The sequence below is a fragment of the Miniopterus schreibersii genome, assembly GCF_964146895.1.
Source record: "Miniopterus schreibersii genome assembly, chromosome: 3".
Classification (NCBI taxonomy): domain Eukaryota; kingdom Metazoa; phylum Chordata; class Mammalia; order Chiroptera; family Miniopteridae; genus Miniopterus; species Miniopterus schreibersii.
In genome coordinates, this window is record NC_138103.1 from 41,971,382 (window position 1) to 41,979,828 (window position 8,447).

Sequence of the window (8,447 nt, forward strand, 5' to 3'; positions counted from 1 at the left end):
TCCTTCTAGGGTTTTGTGGAATATGGTTATATATTAGAACAAAGAAGAAAACGAGAAAAAAGCTAGAGAGGTAGGTCATTTACAGCTATGTGTAATGTGGCATCTAGGTTTCATGAAATTATACTATTCCTTATAATAAATACATCTCATTCCAAGTAAAAACAATATGTTCTATAAACTTTTGGATTTAAGGCAAGCCTTGGGGTTATGGGGCTACATTCCCCAGTTAAGACAGGCCTTGCCCGGCCGGGCGTGGCTCAGCGGTTGAGCGTCGACCTAGGATCCAGGTGATCGGGGTTCAATTCCCAGTCAGGGCACATGCCCGGGTTGTGGGCTCCATCCCCAGTCAGGGGCCTGCAGGAGGCAGCCCATCAGTGACTCTCTCATCATTGATGTTTCTCTCTCTCTTTCCCTCTCCCCTCTTCTCTCTGAAATCAATAAAGATATATTTAAAAAAAAAAAAAAAAAGACAGGTCTTGATGCTGTAATAAAACAATTTGACCTTAAGAGTCTTCTTTGCATTGAATGTCAGGAAAACACCACAGAGAAAGTCTCTAATTTGTGAGGAGACAAATTTCATCTTATCTAACACCTCTTCAGCCTAATTAATCAATTATATGATTCTTCAACCTTCACCATTCTTATCAACACCCAGAAAGGCAATTTAAAAAGCACAGAACCTGAATACAAAATGATTTAACCCTAGGTGATTGCTTCCTTTGCAAACTAGAAGCCCGTACCTATAACTGGCTTCTACTCAGGGCTATGTAAGAGGAGACTTGTATACAATTTCATTTCGCAGTTCTCTCGAACGAAAGATATCCATGTCTGATGTCACAGATTCTGATGCTGTATCCTGGACAATACAGAAGTTCAGGACATACTACCTAGTCTCAGGGAGCTCGGGGAACTACCATATTTAAGACAATGAGAAATCAATTAAGAATTTAAATGTGGGGCCCTGAGAAAACTGGGAGATTAAAATAAGGGGATTCCAGTGTGGCTGGAAGGGGTGAAGAGGGGATTTGAGTTGAGTTTTATCCCAGTGGCTTTAATTTGGCTCCTGGATTCCTTCACATATATCTGGCGAGCTTGCTCACTGACCTAGTCCCTTTTTAGTAACACCTTCACCTAGTCCCTTTTGGGTAACATCTTTAGCGAGAACAGAGGCACTGATGCTCCTAAGTACTGTTTAAAAACCTGCCACATGGGCCGAGCCAAATTCTTTTTACCCTTTAAGACCCATCTCTTTGATGGAGGCTCCCTTTCGTCTTCTATTGCCTCCGAATCCCTATTATTTTGGGCAAAGTAACTTTAGATTGTATCAGAAATTATATAGGGCATCCCAAAAAATGCCCTAGCCAGTTTTGCTCAGTGGTTAGAACGTCGGCCTGTGGACTGAAGGGTCCCAGGTTTGATTCTGGCCAAGGGCATGTACCTTGGTTGCAGGCTCGATCCCTAGTCCCAGTCAGGGTGTGTGCAGAAGGCAACCAATAGATGTATCTCTCTCACATCCATGTTCCTCTCTCTCTCTTCCACTCTCTCTGAAAAGCAATGAAAAAAATTCCTCGGGTGAGGATAATACTAGGAATAATAATATTATGTTTGGGAGTGCAGAGTGGGGAGAGAAAAAAATTAATGAGCACACTTTATAATCTGTTAAATAATCAGAAGAGCCTGGAGAAAAATAAAAGAGAAGATGGCAATTTTAGATCGGGTGTCCAGGGATGGCTTCACTGAGAAAATGTCATTTGAGTAAAGACCAGAAGGAAGCAAGTGGGTGGCCCATGTGATTATCTAGGTGACTAACAACCAGGCAGAAAAATTAAGCTCAAAGGCCCTGAGGTGAGAAGATGGCAGGAGCTGAGGGACGGAGAAGGCAGTGGGGCTGGGGCATACCAGGAAGCAGAGAACTGCAGCTGCAGCCCAGCTGACACCAACCTGCGTCTCTGAACTCAAAACCCAGTTGTAGTCACACGTGTCCTGCAGGGAACTTTGCTGCTCTCCAGCTGCAGCACTCCTGGCCTGGCAGCACGATTTCTAGTAGAAATCCATCTCTCCTCATAGCACAAATGCACTGTTGAGTTCACTACAGAGACTTTGTGTCAAGGCCCAACATTTTATTTTTACCTTTTAATAATGCTTTATTTTTCAACTACAGTTGACATATAATATATACTAGTTTCAAGTGTACAACACAGCTATTAGACATTTATATAACTTATGAAGTGATCAGCCCGACAAATCCAGGACCCATCTGATAGTAAACTCAGTTATTACAATATTAATGACTATTCCCTATGTTGTACTTTACATGCCCATGACTGTTTTTATAACTGGCAACATTTTAAAATAGGAGAGTTTTGATATATCTCCACTCTTTGGGGCCAACCCAGATGATACCTGGGTACTTGCCACCTGGCACTTTCTCCCCCCATGCCTTTCAACCTAACCCCAATGGCTTATGGAGGGGAGCAAAAAATTATTTTTTCTTCTACCCTTCTAGATTCTCTGGTGGGGCCCTGTGAAATCAGATGGACAAAAGACAGATTGGCAGCAGAAAAACAAACAAGTTTATTAACATGTGCATTGTGCATATACATGGAAGGAGGAAGACATGAGTAACCAAAGGGGTAGTTAGAACTTGAGCTTATTAGCATCTTAACAAAAGAACAATTTGTAGAGAAGTGACAAGACGAGGGAAAGGGTTGTCAGCTTTGAGGGGCAGCAAACTTTGAGAAGGTAAATATATATAGGAGAAACTCATAGGATGAAGATTGCTTATGCAGACCCACTTTGGTGCTAACTTTCTGTCTTCCTCACAGCCATAAAATTTCCTGGAAGAGGAGATTTATGGCAGTTCTCATTTTCAGAAGTTTCTGCTTTTAGTAGGATAATGGAAGATCCAGGAAGGCATCCTTCTGCATCTGTTGATTTTCACTTGCCTCCAGATCAAAATAACCCTAATGCCATTTGGCAATGGTATAGTTTGTGGTGGTGTTTTCTGGCCCCCACACTGGCAGAATGGGAACCCAAACCCTACTGCTCAGTTACTTCACCTTTATCAATTCATTCTCTTGCCTCCAGGACACAGGTTCTAGGTCCCCTTAACTCAGTAATTCTTGCTGATTCTGCTCTAAGCTTAACAAGCTCGCAAGGCCGGGTCTATGGTGACTTATGCACTGACAACTTATTCAGTGTTCCCTAGCATTTCTGTTCTTTCAACCAGAAGCTCTCTCAGGTTTTTCCCCATGCAAATTTAATTGGCTGTTAGACTCAAAGTAACAAGCATGAAGGTGTAGGAAGGTCATTCAAAGCAAGACTGGGTTCCTCAAAAATGCTCCTGGGGGGATAAAATTTATTTAAATTATCACTGCCTTTCTCCTCACTTTGCTAAATTAGGAAAAAGAGCATTTGGCGTTAGCAAAAGTGCTACCAAAATCCTGGGTGATTTTTAATGTTAAGACATAGGCATTTGGGAGAGCTGGAGGCCTATGGTGGAGAAGAAAGCAACGCACTGCGGGGTCCTGGGCAGGGGCGGACGGCTGGCAGGATGGAGGCGACCTTGGGGCAGCACTGGGAGGGCGCAGTGGGGAATACAATCTTTGTTGGTGTCCTGTGCACAGATTCACAAGGGCTTAAGCTGGGCTGCCGTGGGACCGGATGAGATTGCTGGGATTATATCTGTTCTAGCCCAGCAAGCAGCTCAGCTAGCCTCAGACCCCACTGATATTCCTGTGGTGTGTCTAGAATCAGATAATGGGGACCCTGGCTGGACAGCTCAGTTGAGTAGAGCATGGTCCTCATATGCCAAGGTTGCAAGTTCGATCCCCAGTCAGGACACATACAAGAATCAACCAATGAATGCATAAATAAGTGGAACAACAAATCGATGTTTCTCTCCCCCCCATCACTAAAGTCAATCAATCAGTCAATCAATCAATAAAAATTAGAATAAGATAGTGGGAATATTATGATCCAGAAACATGATGGCACCACAGTGGCAGTGCACAAAAAGGCCTCTTGATGTCTCACAGCAGCCTTGCCTGGATCAGACCTATGTCACTTACTTACAGACTTAAAGTTTCAGTAGTTAGGCCATTCATTTAATGTGTATTGGGCAGGGATCGAGCCTACAATCGAGGTACATGCCCTTGGCTAGAATCAAACCCAGGACCCTTCAGTCCGCAGGCCGATGCTCTAACCCCTGAGCCAAACCAGCCAGGGAAGGAAGATGTTTTTCTCCTGTACTCCTCCAGCAGGAAAAAGAAGGATCTTCTCTTTGTCCAGCAACCACTCAGGCAATGAAAGACTTATAACTCAGTCAATGAAAAGCCACTACACTTTGAACTCCCAGTTTCCTCTATCAGACCCCTTGTTTACAACAGCCCCTCTGAACTTTCTTTTATAAAAGAAAGCTCCTCTCCTTTGTTCTCTGAATTCATGCATGGTTTTGCCATTAGACTGCATGTCCTGAATTCTTTGTTACTCCCAAATAAACCCATTTTGGTGGAGAAATATCTGCCTGACTTTGTTTAAAGTCAACAATATGATGTTTTATTTTACATAAATGGTATTACTTTGCTACTCCTTCATGCATTAAAATGCTTTTACAATCTGTACTGGTTGCTATCTGAATATCTATTCTATGACTTTTAAGTGACATGAAGCATCACATGTGTATACCCACCACGTTTTGCCCATCCAACTCTCCAGTAATAGTAATAGACTTCCAAACTGCCTCCAACTCCCCATTGAAGAAAACCAGAATACGTCACCCCCAAATGCCTCTTTGACCTAAAAATTATTCTCAGATAAAAGCAATTAGAAAGTAACAAAGCAGGAAAAAGCTCCTCCTTTTCTGCCTAAAAGTAAAGTATAAGTTCTCCTTTTACTGGAAACAGAGATGGCACAAGAGGAATCTGCCAACAAAGCTTCCTCCGTTAGTTCCCTCCCATACATTACCTTCCACAGTCTGCCACCCTGCAAAGCTGAGACTTCTTTCCTTTGTCCTGCCATTGCTCCACACATGTATGTCCTTCATTGAACATGCTTTACAAGCTAAAATTTTAAGCCACTGCATTGAGTTACTTTTCGTTAAATTTTCCTGCATTATGCGTACCACATGGGTTAATGAACTGTTTGTTTTTCTCTTGTGAAGCTGACTCTTTGTTAAAGAATCCCAGCTGAAAACCTCAGAGGGGTAGAGGGAAAGTTTTGCCTCCCCTGCATCATTGTCTTACACAACACAGCCATGAACGCCCTGCTGCATGTCCCCTCTTCATTATAATCAGGAGTGGAGTTCCCGAGTCAGAGGGTAAAACAGCATGTATCTCAACTCCAGGTGGAGATTAGGAGTGATGTTTTAGTAATTATTATGAACAAGCTATGAAAGGCGGTCAGTTGTTTAGAAATTCCACACTGGCAAGTCCAGAAGGATGGAGGAGAGCACACGGCCATTTGGGGTGAACAGAGAGGTGAGGAAGTGAAGGTAAGGACTAGTGGGACACGGAGAAAGGGTAGAACACCGTCAAGTGAAGACAAAGAGGAAAAAGACAATCAGAGGTGCTGAAAAGGGGCGTGAGAAGAAAGGAGATGATGCACAAAACTGTCTCTTAAAAGCAGCATTCCCCTAAGACCTAGAAAAGAAGCTCGCGCTGTGAGCCCTGAGAGGGTCCCCAATCCTGCTCTGCTCCACCCACAGCGCTGCCCGCAGAGACGGGGGCCAAGGCTGTGCTTCTCCCTCTGTACAGGGCTCGAGGCACAGGAACTCTGAGTCCCAATCATCTGAATTCCAACTCCAGGTCCTGCCTGGGCCTCTCCCCGACCCAGCTTTCTGAGGGACCGGCCATTCTGCATACCCTCGGCCAAGGGACAGGCCAGGCAGCTACTGCATCGTGTGTGGACGGAGCGGGGGCCTACAGGCTGGCGTGCCTGTCTGCTTTCACACGACACCCTGTTTTAGGACAGAGTCAGACGTGGAAAGATAAGGAGGACAGGCTACGTTGGGCCATACACTGTAGGCCAGGTCGGAGGGGAGGTAAGAGCCTGGCCTTCCAGCTTCAGGTTCCTTTGAGACACTTACAAGGGAAATGCTGGTGGGGGTGGGGTTGTTGATGGCAATTTGCAGTAAGAGGCCATTTGAATAAGACTGGGCGGGTGAAGAAAAATCTTGAAGCTGCAATACTTTGAACCTCACAGAGCGGCTGCTGGTGGGGTAAGGGTGGGGGTGATAGGTGAGCAGGCAGTGCACCCTTAGGAGGGCTAAAGGGGTCTCTCCAGCATAAAGAGTAGGAAAAAGTCAGGGAGGGTGTAGGAGTGAGAATGGGCTGCCCAGCAAGTCAAAGAGAAGCCCTTTCCCCTCCTTGCCTCCTGCCGCAGCCCAGCAGCCCCAGACAGTGAATCTTCCAGGAGGAACCACTGTCTCTGACGAACGTGAAATTCACTTGGATTTGCACTACCCACAGTTGTTTGCATGAAGTTGCTTTACACATAGTTTTGAACGTTTCATTGTGAAAGCGTATTTGCCAGTCTAGAAGCATGTAACATATTTGCTTGAATGAGCGTTAGTTTGTTTCGTAAGTTTTAAGCATTTAGACATGTGGTACATTGGCCTCCATTTGCACTCTTGCCTGGACCCTGTAAATGTAAAATGATGATGACCTGTCATTCTTATCTGTGAGAAGCCAGCCACCAGTCTGTGATCATCCATGATGAGCCAGGAACTGGGCTTTGCTTATATCATTTTATTTAAACCTCCTAGCAATTTTATGAGATTGAGTAGACACCTGAACAAACTGAAAAGCAAAGAGGTCAAAATTTTTGGTCACAATCACATAGCTAATAAGCCAGGACCCGGAACTCCAACAGAATTCTTTCCGACTACAAAGCATTTTCCTTCCACTAGGTTATGCCTCTCTTTAATCCAGTGTTGGGAGGTGGTGCAATGGCAATTTGGAGGCTCTTTGATTTTATTTTCCTTTAGAATGGGGAAAGTGAATGAACAACTATCTCCTAATCCAAATAGAGTGTCTCCTTAGAGAGACCCAGCTCCACAAGCTTATCTTTCCCAGGCTCCGCGTAATAGTAACGAGATGTCTTCCAAAGGTTCCCAAGGTGCTCCTTTGGAAACAAAGTTTGACTTCTGGGAAAACCAGCAGATATTCGTTCAAAAAACTGTTCCTAACTCTAAGATAAAAATGAAAGAAAGGGAATCACTGGAAGAGGGGGTGTGCCCTGAAGTTGCATATGCATATTCGTGTCTGTGTGTGTGTGTGTGTGTGTGTGTGTGTGTGTGTGTGTGTGTGTGACAGAGAGAGAGAGAGAGAGAGAGAGAGAGAGAGAGAGAGACTCTTTGAAAATAATCTGCAATAACCAAGTGTGTGATTCATATTTTTGCATGAATCACTGGCAAGTTCCTTCTGCTGATAGAGATCAGAGCCCTTTTACCCATTTTATGCTTCATATTTCAAAACTAGCTTCTATTTTTCGACCCATTGAAAATGTAACGAACACATTTCAGTATGACTTTCATGATCTTTCAAAATCACATATCTGAGCATGTTACTTCCCCACTTTAAAATGCTTCAGTGGCTTCAACTGCCTATTAGGTCAAATCTCAGTTCTTTAGCATGACATCCAAGGCTTTTTAATACTTGAATCAAGCCAATTATTTCAACTTCAGTGCTTGCCATTCCCTGAATGTACTATCCTCTTAAAATATTCCAAAATGCACTCCATTCTTCAAACAGGCCTTGCCCTCTCACATCAGGGGGCTATGCTGAGCCCCCTGCTTCTTTACTGTGCCTCTTGAAATTGTATTTATTCTCCGATATCCATTACAGAATAACCTTTACCCAAAAGCCTACTACTCCAACTATATCCTAGACAAGTGATTACCAAAGTTTTATAATACAGACATTATTAATATTAATAAATGCATAAGGGAATCCTAAATTGTATTGTCCATTGTTACTTTGCCAAGTAAGGTCACACATATATATATCTATCATAGTATATAGGACAAGTTAGAACCAAAAAAAGGAAGAATGTTATCTCAGAATACATGCTAGTTTTCAATGAGATGAATTTGGTTTTATAAAAAATTCACTTATTTGGTTGTTCTTAATTTTCTCATTTTGCCACAGGAAAACAAAAAATAGTCATGGACTTGCATTTGGGAACCACTGTGCTAGACTATAAGTGGAATTGATTGCTCCTTCCATTGTCTTCTATCACTTTGTACAGATTCACTAAATTGAGTTTTAATTACTTTACTGGATCTCTCCCACCCTCTCCTCACTGATTTTTGAATATAGAGACAGCGATGATGATGATGCTCAGTAATCATTCTATAAGAGAACATAGTTCCATCTCTGCGTGTTTTTCATCATTGGTTCCTGCACCATTAAATGTCATCTGCCAAGGTCCTTCTTCTGCAAGGCTCT

The 8,447-nt window shown here is 43.3% G+C and overlaps 1 pseudogene across 1 annotated transcript; it reads left to right on the forward strand.

Moving 5' to 3' along the window:
* Positions 1–3,553: 3,553 nt before the first annotated feature.
* LOC308554803 (ragulator complex protein LAMTOR5-like) lies at positions 3,554–4,027 on the forward strand (annotated as a pseudogene). Its single transcript has 2 exons — positions 3,554–3,784; positions 3,964–4,027. The product of its transcript is annotated as a ragulator complex protein LAMTOR5-like (transcript).
* The last annotated feature ends 4,420 nt before the right edge of the window (positions 4,028–8,447 follow it).